Genomic DNA, 13267 nt, shown 5'->3' with positions numbered 1-13267 from the left:
CCTTCTAAGCTGCAATTCTGTGTCCAGCGAGTTGTTTATCTTGGACACTCGCTGTCCAAGGAGGGAAGGCAGCTTACACCCGACCGCATTCAGTTAATAGCTAACATGCCAATACCCAAGACACAAAAGGAGGTACGGGCTTTCATAGGCCTCACTTCATATTGCAGGCAGTGGATCCCTCAGTATGCATTTCTAGCAAAACCACTCATTCAGTTAACAACACAGGAGGCAGCCACATCGACTGTTCTCCCTTGGACTCAGGAACATACACAAGCTTTTGAAAGCTTAAAGACAGCCTTATGTCAAGCACCTGTTTTAGCAACACCATGTTACAGAAAACAGTTTACACTTTTTGTTACAGAACGCGAAGGTACTGCCTTGTCAGTACTCACACAGGAACAAGCAGGAGCACACAAACCATGTGCTTATTTTTCTAGTACATTAGATCCCGTAGCCCAGGCTTTGCCTGCATGCCTAAAATCAGTAGCAGCGACAGCTTTAGCAATAAGACAGAGCGACGCCATAGTGTTAGGACATCCATTGACAGTTCAAGTACCACATGCAGTAGAGGTTCTTGTAAATAGAACGCAAACACAACACTTGACTATAGCGCGACTTACAGGGTACGAACTTACATTGTTTCAGCCACATATAGAAATCAGACGCTGTAACACATTGAATCCTGCCACACTTTTGCCAGTAACCGGAACAGACCCACTAGCCCATGACTGTATTGAAGTTATTACTATAACGACAAAACCCAGACAAGACTTAACCGATGTCCCATTGTCAGATCCAGACCTGACATTGTATGTAGATGGTTCATGCATGAGAACAAATACAGGAGAGTTAGTGGCTGCTTACGCAGTCACAACAGATACTGAAGTCATTGAAACTAATCGTATAAATACTTTGTCAGCTCAAGCCGCAGAGCTTATCGCTCTGACACAAGCCTGTATTCAAGCCACGAATAAAAAAGTCAACATATACACTGATTCACGTTATGCATTCGGAGTTGTACATGACTTCGGCGTGCTGTGGCGAGAGAGAGGTTATTTAACTTCCCACGGTGCCCACATTCAGCACGGACCCCTCATTCATGCCTTATTAGATGCAATACATCTACCCACTGCAATATCAATTATGAAATGTAAGGCTCATACGAAGGTTACTGATATCATTTCCCAAGGCAATGATCTAGCCGACAGAACAGCTAAACAGACTGCTCAAACTCAAACCCTCGACATGACAAAGACAATAGTCCCGATACCGACACATTGTATGACAGTTAAAGATCCTACTCTTGACGTAATTGACATACAGACACATGCTACACCAGACGAAATAAAGAAATGGACTGAATTAGGAGGGATCCAAACGGACCAAGGATGGATGATGAAGGAAAAGTCTGTATGGTTCCTTCCTGATTCAATGGTCCAAGTTATAATTAACACTACACATAGTCCAGCACATCTAGGAGAAAAAGCTATGCTAGACAGCATTCAACACATTTGGTTCAATAAACATTTGCGAGCAGCAGCCAAACAAAAGGTCCGTACCTGTATGATCTGTTGTCAGTTTAACCCAGGAAAAAGCGTTCCCGTAGAACAGGGTGGATTTCATCCTCCTAATCACCCTTTTGAAGTACTCCAGATGGACTATATCCAGATGGAACGATGTCGAGGATTCAAATATGTTCTCGTAGTTGTCTGCGCTCTGTCCCGTTGGACAGAGGCATACCCGGTTTCAGATTACACTGCCCCGACTACTGCCAAACAGTTGGTTCGAGAATTCTTCCCACGATACGGTTTACCACGTGTTGTTCACTCAGATAACGGCCAGCCGTTCTCATCCGAATTAATGAAACATGTTTCACTTCTGTTAGGATATCAGTGGAAATTCCACTGTGTTCGACACCCCGAGGCAGCAGGTCTCGTAGAAAGACATAATCAGATACTGAAAATCAGATTGTCCAAAATATGCAGAGAGAAAGGTGTCGACTGGGTAGTAGCGTTACCCGTTGCACTCTTTTACATGAGAATGGTAGCACACTCTCGAACAGGGCTATCCCCGTATGAGGTGATCTTCGGCAGACCACCAAATATGTGGGGGACGCCCATACCACGCAAAATAACTGATGTTGACTGTAATATGCTGACAGATTACTTGGCTTCCTTGATGTCTGCACTACAATCTTGTCGTTCACAGGTAGCTGCAGCCTTTCCCGACAACACTGAGGTGAAACCCCATGACGTAGTTCCGGGGGACCTCGTACTTGTGAGGAATTTCGACCGAAAGACTCAGCTGGAGCCCAGGTGGAAGTCACCCAAGTTGGTCCTGCTGACCACAAGAACAGCCGTGAAGATTGAAGGCAGGAAAGGCTGGATTCATTCAAGTCATATCAAGAAATTTCATGGACTACCAGCCGATGTGAATACCCCACCTCGTGTGTCTTCACCCATTGACTCAAAACTTCCTTTTTTTGAACAGAGTAACTCTGAACACTATAAACTAAAGCTTAGGCCCAACCAGTCGAGCAATTTGATTGTTTAAGTCCTCTCCAAGGTGAAGCGGTTGAATTGTCTCTGACATGTATCCCTTGGACCTGAGTAGAGAAAACACCCGGAAAATGTTGAAACGACAGGCGTATTGTAAATCACTGCGTAGCCACTGCATAGTGACATTATTAATCTTGTTTTTCTTAAGTCTTTTGATAATTACTGCAAGTATATTGTTGCACATATATTACCCTATTTCTAGAAACGTTTACAATGTTACTACTGAACATTCCTTTAGTGACTTACCTCCGCATGAATTGTCTTATAGACTTGCGCTGCGCAATAACACTTTCATTAGTATGTTACATCATTCCCATCAGACTAGTAATGCCACTAATTGTTGGGTGTGTGGCCGGCTCCCTCCCTATCAGAATTATGAAGGAGTCCTGCCTTTCTTTCCACATCCATTTACACATAATGGCTCCTGTGGAGCATGGTTTAGTTTAATCAATTCCATAGACTCAGACACAGCAGTTTACCAAGATCATTGGGTATGGGGAAATCTGAACCTAGTTTTACTCAAGGTTTGCTACCCTGACAAGGAGGGTCGCCCCAAAAGAACAGGAACTGATCTAGAAAATGAAGTATATGGATTAGGTAATTTTACACCTAATCTCATGATTCTGAATGTCGAATCCGAAGTTGAACTAATTTTGCCCACCATGTCAGTATTCCCAGCGAAGGGTGAATTGTGTGTAAGAAAGGTTGGTTCCATACATATGGGCCATAGTAAATGCACTACTATAGTAGAATTCAGTGATCAAGGCAAATCTTCATTTAGAGCTTATCGCCACTCCTACTTTATATGTGGTCAGACTGCATATATGCGTCTACCTCTAGATTGGGATGGTACCTGCTACATTGCATTCCTTTTGCCACCTGTTTTCCTAGCTCCTCCTGATTATTACAGAAATATTCATTTAGTACACAATAGAGAGCGGAGAGATCTCCCAATTGTCGATTATACTGAGACGGCATGGGACAAGTATGTAGATTTTAATAAAGGCATCTTTCCCTATATAGGTACTGTTACTAATAGTAAGCTGATACGTAGATTAACTAGAACCCTTGAAGCAGTAGTGAATGAGACTATTTCCGCCCTAGGCAATTTAACAGAAGAGCAGTCTGCTATGCGGATTGTTGTGCTTCAAAATCGTCTTGTCCTTGACGTCATCCTAGCTGATAGGGGCGGAGCTTGTAGGGTCATCGGATCAAGCTGCTGCGTATTCATACCAGAAAATTCGCCATCAGTATATAAAGCCATCACTCGCCTTCATAAGATTGTAAACCAGATACACCAGAACCCAGGCACTTGGACTTGGTCCAGTTGGTTTTGGAGTGTGATATCAGCCTGGGGATGGAGAGTTCTATCCTTCCTAGGTATTGGCCTTCTCATACTATTCAGTTGCTGTCTATGTCTACAATGTGGACCAGCGATCTGTGGTCTGTGTGCCACATCGTGTATTCCACCACCAAGATTTCATTCGTCACGGAAGAAGAAAGAAGAACAAATGATGTTATATGAACAGATCAATGGATTGATGAAGATTGATATCTCTTAACGGGCAAGTAGGGGACAAGGAGGGAATGTGGAAATATGGATTTTTCTGGTCAGTTATGTCCCCTATCTTGGACCCCAACGGTTCTATGTGCATGTCACAAGTACATGTATGTTCCCTCCAGTTCCAGTTATGAAGACGCAAATACATGTGCGTCCACCGTCAACATGTCCTCTGTCAGATCCGCCATGAATAGGCCGGACATTCCATTCCTAAATATGAAAGGCCACCGACTTTATATGGTTCACTTATGCCATTTTACAGTCCAGGCAAGTAGGCCCTGATTCTGTCATCAAACTCTTCTTGCCTTCTGCCTCTGAAAACTCAAGTCTGAGCCTGCATCTGTGACCATGAACTTTGTCTCATTCTCTGCGCGGCTCACGAAGCCTGACATCAGCCTATTCTCTGCCAAGAACTGTATTTCACCTTCGAATTATCTGCTTCACTCCTTAGCCGATGCATTCCTGTCTAGCAGTTTAAGTAAACATTCTTCCAGCGACCGAGCAAAGGCTCGGCTTCTCTGTCCTCATGCAAGGAATTCATAGCCCCGTTACCATGGAATATTCCTACCCCCTCGCATTCAGTGTAGACACTTAGACGCTTGTACACGCACGCACAGTCAGTATAGAATAGATTCTGTCCGAGAGTCCTTCTTTTGTGGATAACATAGTTCTTTAAACATAGGATGTTAGATATGATTTGGGATTAGGTTGACTTGACCCCCCAGACTTTTTGTCTCCACATGTAGAGCTAAATGTCAAGTCCCCTTCACCCCCTAGTTGCACGTCAATTACACGTCATGCTGCTGCGCGCGCATCTATGCCAAGTATTATCTTATAGATCCACCTATATGTGACATCATAACCAATTATGTTCCTCTTTACTCCTTATTACACCCATTTTCGGTTACGCATATGAATCGTCATTTTCCTTATCAATTGTTACGCCTACTGCATTTGCTTCATTGTAATGTATGTTCTATAAAAATCACTTCTTGTCAATAAAGTATGTACTTCACTTCCTGAACCCCCGTGGTGATGGAACTTGGAGCAACCGATTATAATCGATCATTGGAATAAAGCCCATTCCGAACCTCTAATACCACGGATTCTGCCTCTCATTTTACTGAGCTATTTTATTATGTTTCTGTATCAAATTAAGTCCCGGTAAAGGAATTTTATTTACCACAGAGGAAAATCCTCTTACAAGGATTAGACTCCTAAGAGACATGACTTCCATCAGTCCCAGAAAATTGGAGGTCGAATCTATCGGTACTATTTTCAATGGTCCTCCATACAAGGAACCGTTGGGTTTTGGAAATTATAGAAAGAGGTCACACTTTGGAGTTCATCGAATTCCCTCCACCCACACCACCTACCGGACTACCACCGGCTCATATCAAAGAACTGTTACAACAAGTTCAATTTCTATAACACAAGGGAGCCATAGGAGTAGTACCAAGATCTCAAAAGAGGGAAAGGATTTATTCCCGATTCTTCCTTATCACCAAAACGAAGGGGGAATGGAAGCCCATTCTAGATCTGAGGGCTCTCAGCAGGTATCTAAAGAAACAATCTTTTCGTAGGCGAACGCTTGTAGAGATCTTGCAATTATTTTCACAAGGACATTTCATGGAAACAATCAACCTCCAAGATGCATATTTACATATCTCCATACTACGACAACATCGGAAATTTCTTCGTTTTCGAGTGGGTCGAGAGGATTTTCCAGTTCAAAGTATTACCATTCGGACTACGCTCGGCCCCTCGAGTGTTTACAAGGGTGCTAGCCCCTGTGGTAGCGTCCTACGTTCCAGGGTGTTCAGATCTTTCCATTTCTGGACGACTATCTCCTAAAATCACAATCGAAAGTTCAACTTCTACAACACACACATCTTTGACAGGAGGTGTTTTCGCGCCTTAGGGCTCTCCATAAATACCACAAGGTCCCATCTACAGCCTTCTCATCGCACGGATTTTCTGGGAGCAACTTTAGACAGTGTCAGCAAGGGCACTTCTCTCCCAAGACCGTTTTCAAAAAAATAAATAAATTCGCCAACTGGTAACCATTATCAGATCAAAAAGATCCGTTTCTGTAAGAATATTGAAGTCCTTTCTGAAAATGGCGTCAGCATGCATTGCATTGATCCCTCATTACAGATTACAGACACGCCCCATCCAAGGAGTACTGGATGTCCAAGAACGCCAGATTACAGGTTCTTTAAACGATGTTGTAAACGTCACAGATCGGATGAGGTTGGCGCAAAGGTGGTGGACACAACCGTTAAATCTAACGGAAGGCACTTTTTTTCTGACAATGGTACCAGACATGACAATAACAGACGCCTCTCTGGAAGGATGGGGTGCTCATTTGGAGGATTTATCAATAAAAGGAAAATGGTCAATATGTCAAAAAACCTGGCACTTCTACAGGTTGGAACTCATGGCTATATATTTCTGGCTCTCAAAGCTTTTCATCCTTTAATCCAAGGAGAATCAGTCCTGATACAGACAGACTATACAACCTGCATGCACTATATAAACAAGCAGGGCGGGACAAAATCTCCGAAACTGTCTCGACTAGCTCAGTCGATTTGGGATTGGTCTGTCAACCATCGCATCACGATTGCAGCAGTTCATCGACCGGGGGTATCCAATATCCTGGCGGATTCCCTGAGCAGGTCCTCCTCATCGACCCACGAATGGGAGTTGCATCAACCAACTCTAGAGAGGATATTTCAACGATGGGGTCGCCCACAGCTGGATCTCTTTGCCACACTAGAGAACCGGAAATGCCGAGTTTACGCAAGCTGGCATCCCCACAAAAGATCTCTGGGCAATGCCTTTTTGATGGACTGGTACGATCTGTTTGACTACGTTTTTTCTTCCCCCAATCCCACTCGTACCTCGAGTTTCTGTGGAAGATGCGGAGGCAACCTTGCCATCTACTTCTATAGCCCCCCGTTGGCCTCGGCAGGCATGGTTCTCAGAACTACTCCTACTGTCTTTGTGCGAACCAATCCTTCTACATCCTCGTGCAGATCTCTCACGATGGACAAGGGGAAAATTTGTCATCCGAATCCCTCCTCACTGAGCTTATCAGCTTGGAACCTGAGCACTGTGAATTTGCCCATTTAGATATTCCACAGGACTGTAGAGACATTTTGGCTCAGGCGAGGGCTCCTTCTACGGTGAAAACGTACAAATTTAAGTGGACAAGGTTCTCCATTGGTGTGCATCTAATGGGGTGCACCCGTTTTCACTCCACACCAGAACAATTGTTACCGTTCTTCTTGCATTTAGCTAACTCCGGGTTCTCTCATGCAACCTTTAGGGGTTTTTTCTGGCGGCAATTTTCCGTTTCCGTCAGGATTGTGCAACTTCCCTTTGTTCTTCAAGGATTATCCATCAATTCTTCTAGGGGTTAATTTGCAAATTTCCTCCTGTTAGACGCCCTCCTCCATTGTGGCATCTGAACATCGTATTGGCTCAGCTAATGAGACCACCGTACGAACCGATTCACAAGGTCGAGTTGTAGTATCTAACATGGAAGGTGGCTCTTCTTCGGGCGCTAACGTCTTCACGTCGCGTCCGTGGCATTCATGCATTTACAATAAATCCACCTTTTCCTACAGTTCAAACCAGATTCTGTAGTATTGCGTACAAATCCAACTTTCTTGCTGAAGGTGCCTTCAGACTGTCATATTAACGAACCAGTGATTTTAAGAACTTTCTTTGCTAATCCGCAAACTCCTGCGGAGCAGAGATTACATTCCCTGGATGTGAAACGATGTTTAACATTCTACATCAGCAGAACGGCTGCTTTACGAAAGACTGATCAGCTATTCATAGCTTATGGACGCTTTCACAAGGGTCGTCCAGTGACGAAACCAACTATTGCACGTTAAGTTTTCAGCTGCCATCGTTTTCTGCCATCAAAAGGCAAACAAGCATTGCAGTCACCAGTGAGGACTCACTCCACCAGAGCAATGTCTTCCTCAACTGCTTTATTTGCTGGAGTGCCTTTGCATCAGAGCTACAGAGCAGCTACGTGGTCGAGCAGACACACGTTTACAAGACACTATTGCTTGACAACTTTAAACGAGGAGGATGCTGCAGTTGGGCAGGCAGTGCTTCGCAATCTTTTTAAATAAGATGAGCCTCTTCCTTCCCTCCTCCATATTGTTTCCATTTATAATTGACATAATGATGCATTTATACTGTTACAGTTATTCAGTACTGTCATATGCATAAGAAGATTGATTGTCATTACAATTTCGAAGCTGTGGGATCATGGAAACAATGATGATTGTTACTGCTAGCTATTCTATATTCAAGCATGTGAATCTATGAAAGACACCCCAATACTGGAGAAGAACAATTGTTACTTACCTGTAAACAGGTGGTTCTCCAGTATTGGTGTCTTTCATAGATTCACATGCGACCCTCCCTCCTCCCTTCAGAGGCTCTCTTCTCCTCATACACTCTAAAAGTCACTTTGGTGCTACGAAAATCTGAGGTGAGGAGCTCTGAGGAGAAGGTTCTAGAGAGGAGCTGGCGCCTGATTGGCCGGAGTTCGGACTAACATAATGACAGAGATAGACTGCGAATGTCTTTTTTCTCTTTCCATGTATCTCTATGGAAATTTCATATAGGGACATTCTTGAGGTTATTATATGCTTATATCTCTGTTTTTATATGATTACGTATGTATAGGTATATATATATATATATTATCACTGTATATATTGCTATATTATTTACCGTGGGACTCCCACTCCGACGACGGGGAATATATTCAAGCATGTGAATCTATGAAAGACACCAATACTGGAGAACCACCTGTTTACAGGTAAGTAACAATTGTTCTTCTTGTCGAAAGAGGTCGCTAGCATGGTGGGGGAGGGCTATATAGCCTTCCCCATCCTCAGGGAAGCCCCGGAAGTGACGCCCCACGCGTCACTTCTGGGCAGGAAGAGGATGGGGACACCAGCCGGAGTCCCTGCCCCCCGGAAGGGGGGGGGGCGGTGAGGGGAGACCGGTGTCCATGCGACACTATGGCGCTGACCGCTCAGCGGCATTTCCCTGCTTGTGCTGTCTCTGACTTCCGCCTTGAATTGGCCCGTGTTGCAAACGTGAAGGTAACTCCTTCAGCATGAAAAACATTGTATGCGCATGTGTTGTGAACAGGTCAGGCAAAATAGAGTGCGAATCCCCCCCCCCCCCAGCCAATCCCAGCACAAAACAAGCATTTATAAATGCAATAGGACTCATGTTTACGGGAGACCTATTGCATTGTAAATAAAAGTGCATGCCTCGAAGAAGGTACGAATGGGAGTGGGGGGGATGGACTGCAGGAGGGAACGGGGGAGGCAGGGGAACAAAAACATTTTGAAAGTAAAGGGGCTGATAGCTATGGAAGGAGAAAAATGACGACATGGCGTCAGGAGGCGGGATTAAGTTACTGAAAACCAATCAGATTGCAGCATTTAGGATTTCAGCCAATCACAAAGTGGGCGGAGCTTCCCCCACTATACTGTATACAGCATCTCTCCCCGAGACAGAGCATGCGCTGCCTAGGCGAAACCTAAAAAACAGGTATTAAATCACAAGAGCAGCCGTTTAAATACCAGTGAAGGCCGGTAACTGAGCAGTAACTGACGTAATTTGTAGGGCTTCCACAACTTTGTTGTTTCTTTTATTAATATCAGTATTCTTCCTATCTTGTGAACGACAAAAAGGACCAGCAGCAGACTGTTCCTGACATAACTTCAAAGAGAGTACCTGAGCGGTGCCCTCCCTCTTCCTTTTTGCCATTACAACAGAAAAGCTACTTCTGGTTACTACCTGAACTGTTACTCTGCCGGAAGCGGCTTTGTCTTCAGCGATGCACGCCTCAGCTGCCCTGCCATTACAAAAATGGGGTTACCCCAAAAGTCAGGGACCTGGGATTAGAATCAGTACAAAAAACAATGGTCCTAACTAAATTATTGACACAACTCAATAGTTTTGTCCAGTTATGTCTTTCCAAATTAGAGCTAGTTACACAAAAATCATTTAGAGTAGCTCATGATATTCAATATAACATTATAACACAAAGCGTTTACAACATCCAAATCTTGAATCACCATATATTTATTTACAAAAGTCTCATAGATTATATCATTTTTAACACATGGTTGCTCCAGAGGGAACGTGCATAAGACAAGAGTGCTAAGAGGTGAGTGTGTAGAAAGAGTTAATTAGAAAGATAATAAGGCAAACATTAAAATCTTTTTCAGAGTACACGGTTATAAATCACCGTTTGAACTGGCCTGGTCACGTTTCAAAATAACACCAATCAATTAGATATTTCATACACAGAATCTAATTCTTGTTATGGCACGTTTTTGGGGAAATTACGTGTACCAGGCTTTACAACAAGAGGGGTGTCGACGTTTCGACCCGTCTGAGGGTACAGAGGTGTTTTGAGGCCTTGACCATGCGGGTCTTCTTCAGGACGAGGGGGGGGGGGGGAGTGGGGCAACCTGCCGTGGTCCTAGACTTGATTTGTATCTGGTATAAATCCAGGTATTCAGTTCCCATAGGTAACGTGTAAAATTCAATCGATTAGCATGTAGGCAGTCCTGTCTCGTGTGATTGCACAGGCTGTCAAACTGCAGTCATGGGATCAGTCCGTTCTGCAGTATCACGGGCCTTTTTTTAAAGAAATTAAGACAAACGGAATTCATTTATTCATCTCGCTTCCAGCCGAGCTGCGTCCATGTAGGTCCGTGCTTCCCGTGGCGTCTCAACCGCCCTGCAGCATCATCATATTTTTTGTTAGCAACATTACTTCTGTTACTGGAGTAGTCTGATTGGCAATGCTGGAAGAGACCAAACCAGCAGCCATAATTCTAGATTACAAAGTAACAACAAAACAAGCATTCGTCAATTCAAAAAATTATGCTACAGACAATAGAACTGGAGGAAAGTAAGTGGCCCACACAGGAATCAGTGAAAAGCCAGGAAAGAGATGAGGTGGGATGTAAACCCTTAGCAGGCATACCTTAAAAACAAGCCCACTCCCCCATAAATGGAAGCCTAAACTAAGTAAATATCCTACTTGAAAACGCCCAACTGGAGGTGGAGATTGAAAAGTACAAATAATAAAACAAATACAAGCAAGGGAGCAGGAACCAGGATGGGGGCGGCAGCAGTAAGAAAAGGCAGTCGTAACCCAACCGTGGCTTTAAGAGAAGGTGGGAGGAAGAATACTACATTTGAATGTAAGCAGCTAGGGTACTGAACACAGACAAACAGTAACAGAGCAGAAAACCAAGAAAAAAATAGTCCCCCATAGAACAGATAAAGAACCATAGTGGAATGAGACAGTACTAGGTCCCTGCTCTGTGGGAGGAACAGAAGAGAGAAAGGAGGGACAGAAAGGCAGGACTGACCACTAGCAAGCAGCGATTTTTAAAGGACACTGACATAGACAAATGAAAAGCAATGGCAAGAAAGAGGATGGACTTGATGCCCACAGACTGATTACAGCGAGTCTCGAAGAGACAGTGCATGCGCTGTCTAGCTCGACCTAAAAGTCACGCAGGGGTGAATGACACCAGTTGCATTCAGATGAGGGGATCTTACCCATGGACCCCAGTTGCTCAAGAGTAAATCGTACTCCATCTAAAAAAAATGTGTTAGATCACACGTGACTTCTCGGACTTGGGTAATTCTCGGTGGGGCTATCCTAGCATCCCTCCATTCATTCTTTTTTAATGCCTAGTCCAGTGACGAAACCAACTATTGCACGTTAAGTTTTCAGCTGCCATCGTTTTCTGCCATCAAAAGGCAAACAAGCATTGCAGTCACCAGTGAGGACTCACTCCACCAGAGCAATGTCTTCCTCAACTGCTTTATTTGCTGGAGTGCCTTTGCATCAGAGCTACAGAGCAGCTACGTGGTCGAGCAGACACACGTTTACAAGACACTATTGCTTGACAACTTTAAACGAGGAGGATGCTGCAGTTGGGCAGGCAGTGCTTCGCAATCTTTTTAAATAAGATGAGCCTCTTCCTTCCCTCCTCCATATTGTTTCCATTTATAATTGACATAATGATGCATTTATACTGTTACAGTTATTCAGTACTGTCATATGCATAAGAAGATTGATTGTCATTACAATTTCGAAGCTGTGTGATCATGGAAACAATGATGATTGTTACTGCTAGCTATTCTATATTCAAGCATGTGAATCTATGAAAGACACCCCAATACTGGAGAAGAACAATTGTTACTTACCTGTAAACAGGTGGTTCTCCAGTATTGGTGTCTTTCATAGATTCACATGCGACCCTCCCTCCTCCCTTCAGAGGCTCTCTTCTCCTCATACACTCTAAAAGTCACTTTGGTGCTATGAAAATCTGAGGTGAGGAGCTCTGAGGAGAAGGTTCTAGAGAGGAGCTGGCGCCTGATTGGCCGGAGTTCGGACTAACATAATGACAGAGATAGACTGCGAATGTCTTTTTTCTCTTTCCATGTATCTCTATGGAAATTTCATATAGGGACATTCTTGAGGTTATTATATGCTTATATCTCTGTTTTTATATGATTACGTATGTATAGGTATATATATATATATATTATCACTGTATATATTGCTATATTATTTACCGTGGGACTCCCACTCCGACGACGGGGAATATATTCAAGCATGTGAATCTATGAAAGACACCAATACTGGAGAACCACCTGTTTACAGGTAAGTAACAATTGTTCTTCTTGTCGAAAGAGGTCGCTAGCATGGTGGGGGAGGGCTATATAGCCTTCCCCATCCTCAGGGAAGCCCCGGAAGTGACGCCCCACGCGTCACTTCTGGGCAGGAAGAGGATGGGGACACCAGCCGGAGTCCCTGCCCCCCGGAAGGGGGGGGGGCGGTGAGGGGAGACCGGTGTCCATGCGACACTATGGCGCTGACCGCTCAGCGGCATTTCCCTGCTTGTGCTGTCTCTGACTGCCGCCTTGAATTGGCCCGTGTTGCAAACGTGAAGGTAACTCCTTCAGCATGAAAAACATTGTATGCGCATGTGTTGTGAACAGGTCAGGCAAAATAGAGTGCGAATCCCCCCCCCCCCCCCCCCAGCCAATCCCAGCACAAAACAAGCAT

The sequence above is a fragment of the Triturus cristatus genome, chromosome 2_1 (assembly GCF_964204655.1).
Source record: "Triturus cristatus chromosome 2_1, aTriCri1.1, whole genome shotgun sequence".
Taxonomy (NCBI): Eukaryota; Metazoa; Chordata; class Amphibia; order Caudata; family Salamandridae; genus Triturus; species Triturus cristatus.
The sequence above is the reverse complement of the archived record's forward strand: the minus strand, read 5'-3'. Positions refer to the sequence as shown.